The following is a 15612-nucleotide window of genomic DNA, read 5'->3' as shown; positions in this document are numbered from 1 at the left end:
CAGTCCTTTTCTAAATGCATTTCAATTTTCCAAAGCAAACATCATATTTTCTCAAACTTGCATTTTTCAAAATTCCATAGCACAAGCCTGATTCTTTGTGCATTCTAGGAAAAATAGAGCATAATTTAGATATTTGAGTCAAGTTAAAGCACATAATTGGTCCTTGGTTCAATTACCCCTGGTAAAGGCGCCAGGAACGGTTGAACCTCGTACCGACAGACGGATCCCATTCTACGGAATTTTCCCGCAAATTTTCAAAACGGAGGCGAGTAAATTTTCAAAAATCATTTTCAAAACTTTGGTCGAGTTTGACTCTCGAAATTCATTTCTCTCTCGCAAGGGAGGGAAAAAATTTTGCGATGATAACAGGGTCCAGATTTCCAAGTATAAATCTCCACTTTGGATCTCAGACTTAAGATCCAAAGTCCATTTAGGATCCAGAACCCACTTCCACTTTGGATCTCAGACTTCAGATCCAATTCCATTTTAGGATCGAGAACCCAACTCTACTTTGGATCTCAGACTTCAGATCCAATTCCATTTTAGGATCCAGAATCCAACTTCACTTTGGATCTCAGACTTCAGATCCAAATCCACCTTAGGATCCAGAACCCAATTCTACTTCGGATCTCAGACTTCAGATCCGAATCCATTTTAGGGTCCAGAACCCAATTCTACTTTGGATCTCAGACTTCATATCCAAATCCATTTTAGGATCCAGAATCTAATTCCATTGTGGGATCCAATTCCATTCAAAATCTCAGATCCAAATTCTATCTTGATTCTGATTCTTAAATCCAATTCCATTTTAGATTTCAAAATCCAATTCCTATTCCCAGGTTCTAAATCCAGAATTCGATTTTGAACTTTATTTAGAATCCAGACTTTGGATTCAAATTCCATCTTGAAATTCCAGATTTCAAAATCAACTTCTATTTCCAATTCCAAATCCTTAAATCCAATTGCATTTCATCCTAACTTTCAAATCAATCCCATCTTTTTCAAATCTATTTATATTTCCTAAATTTCCTTCTGATTTCAAAGCTTCAAAGCTAGAATTCAATTCAATTTTTCAAACATTCATCCAAATTCAAAATTCTAAATTCAAAGTCCATTTATGACTTTGAAATTTCCTTTCTTCTCTTTTTATCTCAAATTCAAAATCATTCTTTTCAAAATCTAGATTTATTTTCCCAAGCTCTGATTATTCCAAAAACTTAGAACTTTAAATCTTAAGTTCAAAGTTAGAAACCATTTCTTCACTCTATCATCAGATTCATCTCAGAAACACTTGGAAAATTTCAAATCATTTTCAAAAAGAGCATACATCTTCGCATTTGCACAAGCATGATTCTTTGTGCATTTAGACTTAGGATAAATTCTTAGATGATATTTTAGCGAAGCAAAAAGCATGAATTCGACCCTTGGTTCGATTACCCCTGTTAAAGGCGTCAGGAACGGTCAAACCTCGTACCGACGAGCGGATCCCGTTGTAAACACCCCAAATTTTCACCCTCATCCAGTGTTTGTCCATTTCATATGTAATTGCATATCACTGCATATATTTTTGCATATCATTTCATCGCATTGCATAGCATTGCATGTCATTACATCTCATTTTCGAGATCCAGCACTCATGTTTTCAAAACATTCAATCCAGATTTGAGTTTTTAAAACTTTTCTTTCAAAATCAATTTTAAAACCTGGGTTTTTATTCAACATTCTATCATTTTCCAACCCCAGGACCTCATATTTCGAAATATTTTCTCAGAAAACAATCTGGATTCATTTTAAATGCAAATTTCAATTGATTTCAATTCTCAGATGAGACCCATTTAGGTGGTGTCACTTCTGGATTCCTTTACTTGTCAAAAATCTTCAAAAATTTAAGAGTCCTAGTTGGATCAGGACTCTTTTTCCAGAGTCCAGTGGGATCAGAACTCTACTTTTCACTACCTTTTTACCTATTTTCGGAGAAAACCTTTTAAAATCTTCTATTTTGACCAAAATGTTAGAGTCCTAGTTGGATCAGGACTCTTTATCAAGAGTCCAATCGGATCAGGACTCTTCTCTAGAGTTTTAATTGGATTGGGACTCTAATCTTTTACAGCTATTTTTATCAATTTTCAATCAAATCTTTCAAAATCTTTCAAAAAGAGTCAGAAACTCAGAGTTTTAGTCAAAACAGGACTCTGTTCAGAGAGTCCTAGTTGGATCAGGACTCTGATCCTGATTTCAATTTTGAGAGAATCTTTCAGAAATCTTTCAATCTACCAAAACTATTACACTTTTATCAAATAATTTCAAAATTCTGAGGTTTTATCTCAGAGTCCTGATCAAATCAGGACTCTACCCCAGAGTCCTGATCGAAGTAGGACTCTATCCAAAATTGATTTTCTCACTTCATTTTCACTAGTTTTCAAAAAGCTTTGCCCAAATTTCATCATTTGTTCATCAGAAAACCAAAATTCTTAGAGTTCTGATCGAATCAGGATTCTTTCTTAGAGTCCTAATCAGATCAGGATTCTTTCTTAGAGTCTTAATCAGATCAGGACTTTGAACCAAAATTCAATTTCATCCTGTTTTTAACTGTTTTTCAAAATTCTCTCATTTGTTTTCTTAGAAAATCCAAAAATCTGAGAGTCCTAGTTCAATCAAGACTTTGTCCTTAGAGTCTCAGTTGAATCAGAACTCTGTTTTATTTCAATATTTGTTATTGTTTTCACTGTTTTGACAAGTTCTTTCATTTGTTTTTCAGAAAATACCAAAAAAATCTAGAGTTTCAGTCCGATCAGGACTCTGTCCCGGAGTCCTAGTCCAGTCAGGAGTCTGTTTTGAAGTATGTTTTTATTCCATTTTCATTTATTTCCATTTGTTTTCAAAATTTAGGTCATTTTGTAGAGTTCAGTTAGTTCAGGACTCTATTTTAGAGTTCTGATCGAGTTATGAGTCTAACCCTGACTGTGTTTTTTTTAACTCATTTCACCATTTTCTGATAAAATCTTTCAAAAACCTTTCATTTGGCTTTTAAAACCCAAAATCTCAGAGTCCTAAGATTTCAGGACTCTAACCCGGAGTTCCATTTCGCCTGAGACTCTATTTTCAAAAATCTTGAATTTCAAATATTGATTTTAACCCCTTTTCAAAGCCGTCTTTAGTGTTTATTTCAAAATTTCCAAAACTCGATGTGGGCCCACTCAGTTGGCACCATATCCAGAAGAGTTCTGACTCGGTTAGAACCCTATGCTATTTCAAAAATTCTAATTTTAAGATTGCTTTTGAAAATCCTTTTGAAAACTCTTTCAATTTCAGGTTTTAAAATCGTTTTTTTTTTTAACTCAAGTAGGGCCCACTCGGGTGGCGCCATATTCGAGTAAGTCAGGGCTAGACTAGGGTTAGTCAGTGTCTTGATTAGTGTTAGGGGTTTAGAAGAGTTAAAATTTATTTTGAAAACTCATTTTGAAAGTTAGTTTTAAAACTAGTGTTTTTAAAGGTTTTTAAAAGGTGTTTTAAAACTCAAATGTTAAAAATGCCAAGTGGCATTACATTTGGGGATTTTTTAGGATTAGATAGGGGTTAATTAGGCATTATTTAGGATAATTTAGGCTAGGGGTATATAGGTAATCCTCTACAAAAATCGCCCTCCTTGGGAGAGTCCAAAATTTTCAAAATTGTGATTTTTAAAAAAACCTAAAAAAATTACTATAAATAGGGGACCTAAAGGGGGTCAAAAGGAGCTCTTTTTCTCTCAAATTTTTGTGGCCTCTCTCTTCTCTCCAGCACCTCCACCTTCCTTCATTGCAGCTGCAGCCCCAAGGTGAGTTTATTTAATATTATTTTATTAGTTTTTATGATTTTTCAATAGATTTTACCATGGAAACTCTTGTGTTCATGGATTTAACCATGGATTTCATCCAAGAACCCCAAAATTGACCCAAGAAGATGATCTAACTCAGTTTGAGGGTGATTTAAAGGATTCTAATCCATTAGAATCGATGAGAGGTACATTTTTCCTGTTATTAACCGACGAAACATGAGATTTACCCGTTAAATGGGTTAAATCCATGATTTCAAAGGTGAAAGCAAATTCCAGCCATGGATTCCCTGTATTTTATTTTTTTATTTGCTTATTCATGTTTATTACACGTTTTTCAGCATAGAAATAATTTTTATTTTACTGTTTATGGTTTATTTTATTGTTTTTCATTAGTTAATGCATATTTTCTCAAGTTTCTTAGATTTCTGTGTGTTTTTAGTTTAGAACAGAAAAGAGCATGCTGTTTCGAATTTAAATATGTGTTGTTTATTTCTGATTTTTTTATATGTGATGCATGCATATGTGACTGATCTACTGTAAACAAATCAGAGATTTTGGACTTCGGGAACTCTGTCAGAAAAATCAGACATCAAATCGGGTTTTTAAAACTTTAAAATCGTTGTTAAAATCAAGAGGGTAACTTGGTGTGGTGATATTTTTCTTATCTTATATCCGATTTTAGATCTGTAAATTGCTATGGATTCATGTTGATTGGATCTATCTACTGTGAAATTTTCAGAATTTTTGACCACTGTTTATTATTTTTCCTCTGTCAGAAACTCTGCTTTTTAATTTAAAACTCGTTAGGGTTTACCAAAACCCTAATCAGACTTGTGTTATTCGTAAATCAAAAAATACAGATCCGATTCATGATCTGTAAAAAGTGAGTATTGTTATTTTTTTGTCAACTATTCACTGTTAAAATCTCAGATATTTTGGAATAGAATTGATATTTATCCCGGAATTTGTAATCTGCAGTGTCTGTTTTAACTCATGTTTGGTTTGCAATATTCAGGCCTGGATTGCCGGTAGGGGATCTCCTTGATCCTAAGTGCTTTTTCAGATATGTAAAAAAGAAAAGTTTTTTTATTATGTATATTTAGTTTCTGTCAAAAATCAGAAATTTTCATGGAGGTTTGACCCCTGGTTCATGTATTGGACTGAGACTGGTTGGTGAGCTAGGTCAAAAATAGCATATTTTTAGGGTTTAATGCAATTTTTGGATTAATTTAATGCCAAAAAAATATTTTTATAATTTTAATTTGATAATAGGGTTATAACAAGTACAGGTACCAATTTTGAGGATTTTTAGAATCCGTTTGATGCTTGAATGGCTTGAATTGCAAAACAGGGTACCCGAAGAATTCCAAAACACTGCAAAAATCACAAAATTTGTGATATTCTTGGATTTTTGTGTATAAGCATATATTTTTAGGGTTTAATCATATTCATAATCATATTAGGATACTTTAGGTTAAATTTGATGTTCATTTGATTTCATTTAGTGCATAAAACCTAAGTTTTACCAAAATATTTTCTAAAAACCCTGATTTCAAGGCCATAGTCTTGCTATCGGGGGGCAATTTGGTCATTTGACCTAAATTTCGAAATCCCTAACCCTTATTTTCATATTTTTAATCATGTCATAGCATATTTAGTTTGATTTATTTTCATTTGAACTTCAAAACTTGCATTCTACCAAATATCTTTCTAAAAATCCTAATTTCAAGGCCATAGTCTTGTTATTAGGGGTATTTTGGTCATTTTAACCCCAATTTCGAAATTTCATATCTTATTTTTCATATTTATTCAATCTTATTTTATATTTTATCAATTTTGATTTAAGGGAATCATAGAAAAGGCTTATATCTAGCAAAATCGAGCAATTTCCTGATATTGCTGGATAAATCTAGAAAAGCCAACATATCATCACTAACAAAGTTTTCTAGTTTTGCAGGTACATTGAAGACTTTATTTTTTATGTATTTAAATTTCAATAGTGATGTAAACTAAATTAAACTTTGGAATAAGAATTTACATTTCCTGCTTAGCTTAGGCAGCATTGCATATAGTTTATTTTTTTTTTAATAATGTTAATGTGTGATGGATGATGATTCATGCATATTCAAACTCACTATGGTCTACACGAATGGCACATACACTAGCTTTTATGAAGTTTATAAACTTGGTGGAATTCGTATTTATGGCCATAGTCAGAATATGAATGATACCCAGATTTATGATCTTCACATTAGCCACATTCAACCTACACTCTTAGGCTAACTTCAAAAATGCACTGCATTTCTCAAAAAAATACAAAAAATATTTCTCAATTCCTCAAATCCATATTCATTCATTTCATGCATTTGCCAATTCCAATTCAGAGAAATCATTTTCTCAAAATTCTCTAAATCTTATTCAAAATTGATTTTCTCAAAATATGGATTTGCCAATGATATTTCAAGTATTTCCCAAGTTCCAAATTTGATTTTTCAAGTTATATATTCAATTTCAAAGATTGAATTCAAAGAAATCAAGTTTTCCAAAGTTATTTCACATTTCTCAAAATCGATTTTCACCAAACCTCTAGATTCTTCAGAAATCGATTTTCACTTTCTCAAATACAGTATCTGAACCTTGATTCATGATTTTCAAAGAGTTTATTTTCCAATTATTTTCAGTTATTCAAAGCAAGCATCATGTTTTCAAATGTGCATTTTTAGAAATTCATAGCACATGCCTGATTCTATGTGCATTTAGAAATTAGAATATGATTTAGACAAGTTGAATAGAGCAGAGCAGTAGATTGATCCTTGGTTCAATTACCCCTGGTAAAGGCGCCAGGAACGGTTGAATCTCGTACCGACAGGCGAGTCCCATTCTTCGGAATTATCCCGTATTTTAAAAACGGAGGCAAGTTATTTTCAAAATCTTTTTCAAAGGTCAGTTTGATTTGCAAAAGTAAAATTTTGCGATGAAAACAGGTTTGGCGACCGTGATGGGACCTGTCTTCGCCTGATCAATTTAATGCTCTACTTAGTTCAAGTTTTCAAAATCGATTTCCATGGAATGTCAGCTTTGCTTTATGATATCATGTGAACCTAGGAGCCTAGACTTGAACCCAGCTAACATGGAATGCATATAGACTAGGTATGGTTTGGTAGGACCATATTGAGGAGAATTATTCATGCTCACATAGACTTAGGTCTAATACAACACTCCTCAATTTAGAAATTGTATGAAAACAATGTTTGCTTCTTCAAATATTTCAAAATTCTATCTCTTTAGGACTTAGAGCCTTCTGTTTGATTGCATGTGCTCATGTTTTTCAAAAATCACCCCACCTATATTGTCCCGGTCTTCACGTTGCTGGGCTCTCTTCTAGAACCATAGTTCGGGACAGAGCCTCACAACTAGGCCACTTATTTGGGTGAAAACCCCCCTGCCACGTACCAAGGGCCATAGTCCAACGTATATCGGCAGGTGCTCAAGGATGTTGGAAAACTTGAACCTAGAACCGGAGAATTTGATTTTATGCCACGTACATCGGGCCTTGGCTCGAGTATATAGGCATAACTGGATTGGATACAGTTGATCTGAACCTTAGAGTTAGGATTAAGATCCTACAGCCATTTCAAAATTTGTGCATCTAGAGTCAACTTTTAAGGAATGTTGTATGTGCATACTTGTTTGTGCATGATGTGATTAAATGTGTTGTAGTCATGTCCTTTTTATTTTCCATATTTTCCCAATTTTCTAAAAAAATACTGGACGATTTTTCCAAAAATCCCCAATCCATGTCCATGTACTGTCCATGTTTTAAACCCTGGACGATTTTCAAAATACTTCATTTTATGAAGTATTTCCTTATATTTCATTAAACCCTGGACAATTTTCATAAAATTCCTCCATTTTCCTCAAAACTCCAGGTGATTTCCCATCTTTCCTGTCTTCTGGATCTCGAATTTCCTGCTTTATTTTTATCCTGCCTGCATTTTCCTCAAATTTATTGTATTTTCCCAAGTCTTATTCCAATTTTCCATGTTTTCCAGTCTGATGGCATCCAGTCAGCTTGATTCAGTGTTCCCTGAGGGTCACATCTCCTACGAGGTGCGACAAAGTCTTCCTGAGCATCGAGTCCTCAGCACCGGATCCTTCTTTCCCCGGTGGTACTATTTATGGTTCAAGAATTTCTCTCGTATGTTTCCGGACCATTTGGACGAGTGCAGATTGGAACTGACATCCGCAGTGAGAAAGCAGACAGTCAACGGCAACTTGATCCATGCACTAGCAGAACGGTGGAATCCGAGCACTTCTACCTTTTGGTTCCCGTGGGGCGAGATGACAATACTGATGGATGAATTTTCAGAAATCATGGGATTGCCCGAGCCAGCCGGTCAGCCTGGAGATCCATTGGAGAAACAATTTTTGATTAATGTCAAGGGTCTGGACCCTAAGGATGCCTTAGCTCGCATGACAGGACGTAAGTCGTAGCCCTTGATCGAGGAGGATGAAAATGAATATGTGGACCTGCTCAAAATCTACGAACAGTATGGAACATTTGCAGAGGTCAGCTCATTGTCCAGGGCAGCTCGAGAGAGAATCCAGCACGCGATGGTTCTGTGCACGGTGGGATTAGCCTTCTTTCCTGATGGGCGGAATTATATAGATATCAGAATAGTTCAGCTTCTAAGGAGATGGGGAAGTCGACAGACCAACCACCTCTCCATAGCCATGGCCGCACTCGCCTTTCTATACCGAGGGTTGACTCGTTTCGCACTCGGAGAATCAATTCTAGTCGAAGGGTGCACCTACGCGTTGCAATCTTGGTTCCTCTGGCATGTACCAGCCTGAGCCAGTTCATTCAAATACAATGGTGAAAAGCTTCTTCCAGTTGCGCGATGCCGGTTCTTGATCGACAACCTTCAGGAGGAAGAAGTCGTATGGGACTACTTTGATCGTCAGGAATCACCTCCCAGATATACTTACGCTTATGGCAAACGATTCAGGCTACTTGGCCCTTTCTTCTGCGCGTACTATTATCCAGAGCGGTGTGTCAGGCAGTTCTCTCAGAGGCAGAAGCGCGTAGAGATTCGTCCACTAGCAGGGGTTCTGCCAGAATTCGACCTCGCATCAGATCAGTGGTCCGGAGCATACCATTCTGCCAGACATGGCTAGGATTCCTTTGTCAATCTTACTATTTTTCCCAGCCCTCGTGTGTCTTCTGATTATCCGGAGAGGTGGAAAATTGTCTGTCCCCCTCCCCTCTGTCAAGTGTATTATTAAAATCATATTTTCAATAAAGTTCCTTTAATCTTCATTTCACTTTGGTTTGACGACCTCGCCTAGGTAACAAGGCATATTCTCAGTTGTTTATTTTGCAAAGAATAGCAACGCAATTGTCGTAACTCCAGCGACGACTCAATCCCTAGTAATGGGATATTATTTCAATTGTCTACCAAAATTCTTAACAAATATTTTCCTCCAACCAAATTTCCTTCAAAAGCCTAATCATCAGTTCTACCTTGCAGAGAGCATCAACAACATTCAGGAGAACATTTGTGATACTCAATGGTTTATACAAGATCCGGAAAGAAAACCTCATCAATCGAAGGTGTGGCATACTCGATCGCTTCAGAAGAGGAAATGGACTCACCTCGATCAGCTAGAAGTCAAGGTCAGCAAGCAAAGGATGTTGTTGATCCCCAGATATATGCTATGTTCAAAGAGATGATGACCAAAATGTCGACAGAACAAGTTGAAGCTAGTACAGAAAAGATCCAGGTCAAGCAGAGGGCAAAAGGCCGGTCAGCCAAGAAAGTTTTAAAACTATCCAAGAAACATATCCAACACGAGGATACATCTGATGAATCAGAATCAGTAGTTGGCATTGATGAAGAGTATGAAGTCTGACAAGCACTTCAAAGATCCTCTTATAGACAAGGGACAGCCTATAAATTGAAAGATCAAGCAATGGATGATCCAGTCCAAATACAGCTGAAGGAAATGGCCAAGATGATTAAAGATTTGCAAGCTCATGACAAGAGAAAGAAGGTCTTCAGGAACAAAGATTTCCATGATGGCGTCACCTCCGTCAGGAATAATCAAGATTCAGAAAAGAAGACAAAACTCATCTTCTTCGTTGATGCCAATCGCAGTGATTGCAAAAATAACAAAGGCAATCATACAAGTCAGAAAGAGAAATCTTTAAAGTAGAGTGAAAAATTGAGTCAACAGAAAGAGAAGAAAAAGCATGACGGTTGGGGTTACGATCACGAATTCACTCCTCTAGATCAGCCCCTCGAAGAGGTCCTTGAATACATGCTGAGCAAAGGAATGGTTAAGCTTCCAAGAATTGCTAATCCTCTGGTCACCCTAGGGAAATGGAAAGACCGCTTCTGCAAATTCCACCAAACAACGGGGCACGATATTGAACATTGTTTCGTCTTTAAGAATATCGTCCAAGATTATATCGACAAGAATTTCGTTGTTAAGGGTGAGAAAGAATACCAGTCGACTGTCTTTGCCAAGTCTCAGCAGAAATCAAGCACTCGGCAAGAGGTACAACATGATGATCGAAATCAGGACCGCAAGATGGCCCCTTTGGATCAAATATTTGAAAGCTTTTTGGAATACATGCTCGCGAAAGATACAGTAAGATCTCCGAAGGCTCACTTCACTCTTTCTGCCAATGATAGCAAAAGCAATAAGAAGAATCATGATCACTATTCAGAGGGATCCAAGGGCCAAAAAGGAAAGTTCTCCAACAATGATAGGCCTCTTCAATCTAGTCCTCAGCATAAAGAGAAAGATCAAGAAAAGCCAAAGCGCAAGGATTGGAGTACGGATCGAAAGTTCACCCCTTTGGACCAGACACTAGAGAGTGTTTTGGAATACATGCTCGCGAAAGATATGATCCGTTTACCTAAAGCAGCTGATCCCGCAATAATCATGGGCAGATTCAAAGGAAAATTTTGCAAATTTCATCAGGCAGTGGGACATGACACTGAGAATTGTTTCGTCCTGAAGAATATCATTCAAGATTGCATCGACAAGAATATCCTTATTGAAGATGAGGAAGATACCAGTCGACCATCCTGAGCAAGTTTTCTAAAAATGGACAATGTCGAGACTATGTCACTTTCATCATTTTGTCATTTTGAAGGGACAATGTAGTCCCAGTTCTTCTATCAATTTGTTATTTCCTTCTTCAATGCATTAATAAATTTGTCAATCTTTCTTATGGCCTGGCGTCATCTTTTATATTCCTCATTTGCAAATGTTTAAATGTCTTCTTATAAGGGGTAACCTTTTTCAAAGTGCCTCTCTGATCAACCAAGAAGCTCATTGTCAGTTTTTACCTCGTTATCCTCAGAGAATTCTCATCAAATATCAACTACTTATCCTTTCATCCAAACTCTCACTCCCCAGTTATACTGAGGCATTATTTTGAAAATTGGCTTCAAAACTTTCTGTATGCAGGCAAGATCAAACAAATCTCTCATTTTGCACACATGTGCACCCATCTACATTCATTTGCATTTGCATGCATTCATTCGCATTCATCTGCATTCATCTACATCAATTTGCATTGAACTCCCCATTCAAGATAAGGGATAAATCCTGAGGCCCCGACAGTCGCCCCAGTTGTCGTAAGGGTGAAGACTAAAAATTTTCCATCAAAATCAATTAGTAAACTTTCAAAATCTAGTGTTCGTGCTGGTAAACTTTCAAAACCCAGTACTCGTACTGGTAATCATTTAAAACTCAGTGCTCGTACTGGTAACCATTTAAAATCCAGTGCTCGTACTGGTAATCTTTCAAAATCCAGTGCTCGTACTAGTACTCTTCCAAAATCTGATGCTCGTGCTAGTTGAACTAGTCCCAAATGTCATCTTTATACTTATCAACTTTTCTTTCCTTTAAATGTCTTGAATTGGTCTAGAAGAGTCGAGTTCCGATTCGAACCTTCTTCCAAATCCAATTCAGAATTGGTCTAGAAAATCCAAGTTCTGACTTGAATTTTCTTACAAATCCAATTCGTATAATTTTCTTTCATCTAGATTCTTGAATTGGTCTAGAAGAGTCGAGTTTCGATTCGAATCTTCTTCCAAATCCAATTCAGAATTGATCTAGAAAATCCAAGTTCCGACTTGAATTTTCTTACAAATCCAATTCGTATAATTTTCTTTCCTCTAGATTCTAGAATTGGTCTAGAAGAGTCGAGTTCCGATTCTAATCTTCTTCCAAATCCAATTCAGAATTGGTCTAGAAAATCAGAGTTCCGACTTGAATTTTCTTTCAAATCCAATTCGCTTAGCTTTCCTTTACAAGTTTGAACTTCTACTCAAACTATCCTGCGAGTTGGTCTAGAAGATCCGAGTTCCGACTCGAATTGTCTTTCAAAATCCAATTCATCTAGTTTTCCTTGAAGAATTGAATTCCGATTCGAATCTTCTCTCAAAAATCCAGTTTAGCACCTGGTCCATTCAAAGCTCACAAGTTGGAATCATTCCTTCTTAAGCTATGATCCTTAGGTTGAATTCCTATGGAATTGATAGTTTGTAGGTCGAACCCTTGCGGAACCAAGGTCGTTCTCAATCGAACCAATGCTATTCTCAATTGAACCAATGTCATTCTTAGGCTGAATCCCTATAGAACCCATGTCATTCTCAGTAAACCAATTCACAATTTCGACCTTCAGGTCAATCAATTTCCAATTTCCAATTATCAATTTCCAAATTTCTAATTTCCAATTTCCAATTTCAAATATCAAATTTCAAAATTCCAATTTCCAAAATTTGACCCTTTTGGTCATCCAATACAATTCCAATAATTTTCTCTTGCGAGAGACCCTTTGTATAGGGAGAGTTCGAGGGAGCTCGCTCTTTTCGCATTCTATCCAATTCGTTCACTTAGCCCCTTTTCAGGGAGAGTTTGAAGGGACTCGTGTCTTTGTGAACCGTTTGCAAAATAAAATTCTAAATTTCACACAAGGAACCCTTTTTATAGGGAGAGACTCAACGGAGACTTGCTTTCCTTGTGGCCCCATAATTTCAGACTAGGCCATTTCATCATGAAGAACCCTCTTTTCAGGGAGAGTGTGATGAACTCGTTCCTTCATGACCAATTTACCAACCTCACCAATTCTGGACCCCTTTCCATAAGAGAAGCCTAATGTTAGGAAGTTTTGACGAAAGCTTAATTTCTCTTAGAAAGTTCGTTTTGCAAACACCTCCTCTTCAGGGAAGAGAGGAGTAATTCCCAATTCTAATTTCTGAATCTTCTCCTTTGGGGAAAGGAGAAGAGAATTTTTGTCATGGATGTGTCGCGTTGTGCTTCAAATGCTCGCTTTCACAAAAGGATTTCAAGAAAATTTTGCCAATTTGTCATTAAATATTTGTTGATTTCAAAAATCTTTATTGCACAAAATTATTACTTCAGAATACCTCCACTATTACTTCCGAAAGGGCAATGCTTTCACAAAAAAGGATTCAAAGTTCAAAATCTTTTTATTGGCCAACCAAAAGGATGAAGAATAAATCCGCGATATGGCCAGCAAAGAGAATTCAATGTTGTTGCAAAGCCATGAGTGATTGATATTGATCGCAGTCAATGGCACATTTTTAAAGACCATTCTTGAAAAATAAAGCAATCGAAATATCCTGGGTGATACAGAAAAATCCACTCAATTTTCATATCTCCTCAATCACCTAAGCTGCAATTAAATATCTGCAAAAGGGATCTCTCAATTGTCGTCAAGATGAAGGCAAATTAAGCGAGTCGACCCCCGGGGCCAAAGAAGATTTGGATCATCTCTAAGATGACGGAGTTTGTGACGGATCCTTCCAGGGAAAGTTCAGATCACCGTCGAGATTAAGGCGAGTGTGATGAGCCTACCGACAAACCCTAAAAGATATTTGATTCCAGCTATCATCAAGAGATTCCCAACCAATGAGCCAATAACTATCAAGATAATCCTTGAGAGAAAAGAAGGATCGGAACATCTCTGAGATGAAGGAGTTTGTGACGTACCCTTCCCAAGAAAAAAAGAGAGAAAAGTCAGGACATCTCCAAAATGAAGGATGATGTAATTCCCAAAAAATCCAAGAGAGCTCCAATCTGCTAAAAAAAAAGAGTGGGCAGAAAGATCATCATGAGAAAAGAATCCCAGGATATCAGACTGCCAAATCTATCAAGAATCTTCTTTAATTTTGTGAAATTCTTTTATCAATATTCTTTCAACAATAGCTCTTGCAATATCAAGAATACTTTCTTTCCCGTCCATATCAAGGAAATTGATAGCTTCCTTGAAAGAAAGCCAATCGCAAGCAATTTGAATTCGAATCTTGATTCTACGGAGTTAAGCTCAGTCGGAGGTAATACTTCAGGTAGAAAAGAAGGAATACTTTCAAAACAATGTGCATCATTTTCAATCAACAACAATTTTCAACATTTTGACAATATTTTCTAGCTATCCTGGCGTGAGGCGAGAGCTTGAGGTTCATCTTTGGCGCATCCTGACACCATCCCTTTTAGGACTTGATAATAGGAGTTTTCAAGATTCCTTCCCTTCTTTGGTATAATCTGAGCGCACGGGCTCTCAGATTCGCACACTTCCCTGTGTCCCCACTATCCCACCATAGACAGTCCAATTTCGGCTTGAGGTTAAGCCACCAATTTCAGCAAAAGGCAATTTCAAAAGTTAATTAGTCTCAGCAATGAGGCGCCCAAAATCAATATCTTTTCAAGCTTTAGGGACCCCAATTTCCTTCCTTTTGCAAAACCCCTATCGGATTCATTGTGCGGAAATCCGAAGGTTTCATCACGGTCTCTTCTTTTGAGGATTCCGTCCATTTTTTTGCCCAATCAGGTTAAGGGTATAAACCTGGGCCTCCTTTAATGAGGTATTCCATTTTCTGCCCAACCAGGTTAAGGGTATAATCCTGAGCCTCCTTTGATGAGGTATTCCAATTTTTTTTGCCCAATCAGGTTAAGGGTATAAACTTGAGCCTCCTTTGATGAGGTATTCCGTTTTTTTTTCTGCCCAATCAGGTTAAGGGTATAAACCTGAGCCTCATTTGATGAGGTATTCCATTTTTTGCCCGATCAAGTTAAGGGTACAAACCTGAGCCTCCTTTGATGAGGTATTCCATTTTTCCACCCAATCAGGTCAAGGGTATAAACCTGAGCCTTCTTTGATAAGGTATTTCATTTTCAACGCGGTCAGGTTAAGGGTTAAGCCTGAGCTTCGTTCCATACGAGGTATTTCCCGTCCCATCCAGGTTAAGGGCAAAACCTGAATCTTACTTTCTTTTGAAATAAAATTTTACCCTTATTCTCCATTTCATATCTACCATCATCACTTGGATTAATTCTTTCATACTCAGTTAGATTCATCTAACTGGGGCATTTTTTATAATCCAAATTTGGTATGTTTTCTTTGCCACTAAGCTCGGCTTACAACCGGCTTAGTAGCAAAGAGGGGCATCTGTAAACACCCCAAATTTTCACCCTCATCCAGTGTTTGTCCATTTCATATGTAATTGCATATCACTGCATACATTTTTGCATATCATTTCATCGCATTGCATAGCATTGCATGTCATTACATCTCATTTTCAAGATCCAACACTCCTGTTTTCAAAACATTCAATCCAGATTTGAGTTTTTAAAACTTTTCTTTCAAAATCAATTTTAAAACCTGGGATTTTATTCAACATTCTATCATTTTCCAACCCCAGGACCTCATATTTCAAAATATTTTCTCAGAAAACAATCTGGATTCATTTTAA

This window comes from Nuphar pumila, chromosome 8, assembly GCF_984573655.1.
Source record: "Nuphar pumila chromosome 8, dmNupPumi1.hap1.1, whole genome shotgun sequence".
NCBI lineage: Eukaryota > Viridiplantae > Streptophyta > Magnoliopsida > Nymphaeales > Nymphaeaceae > Nuphar > Nuphar pumila.
The sequence above is the reverse complement of the archived record's forward strand: the minus strand, read 5'-3'. Positions refer to the sequence as shown.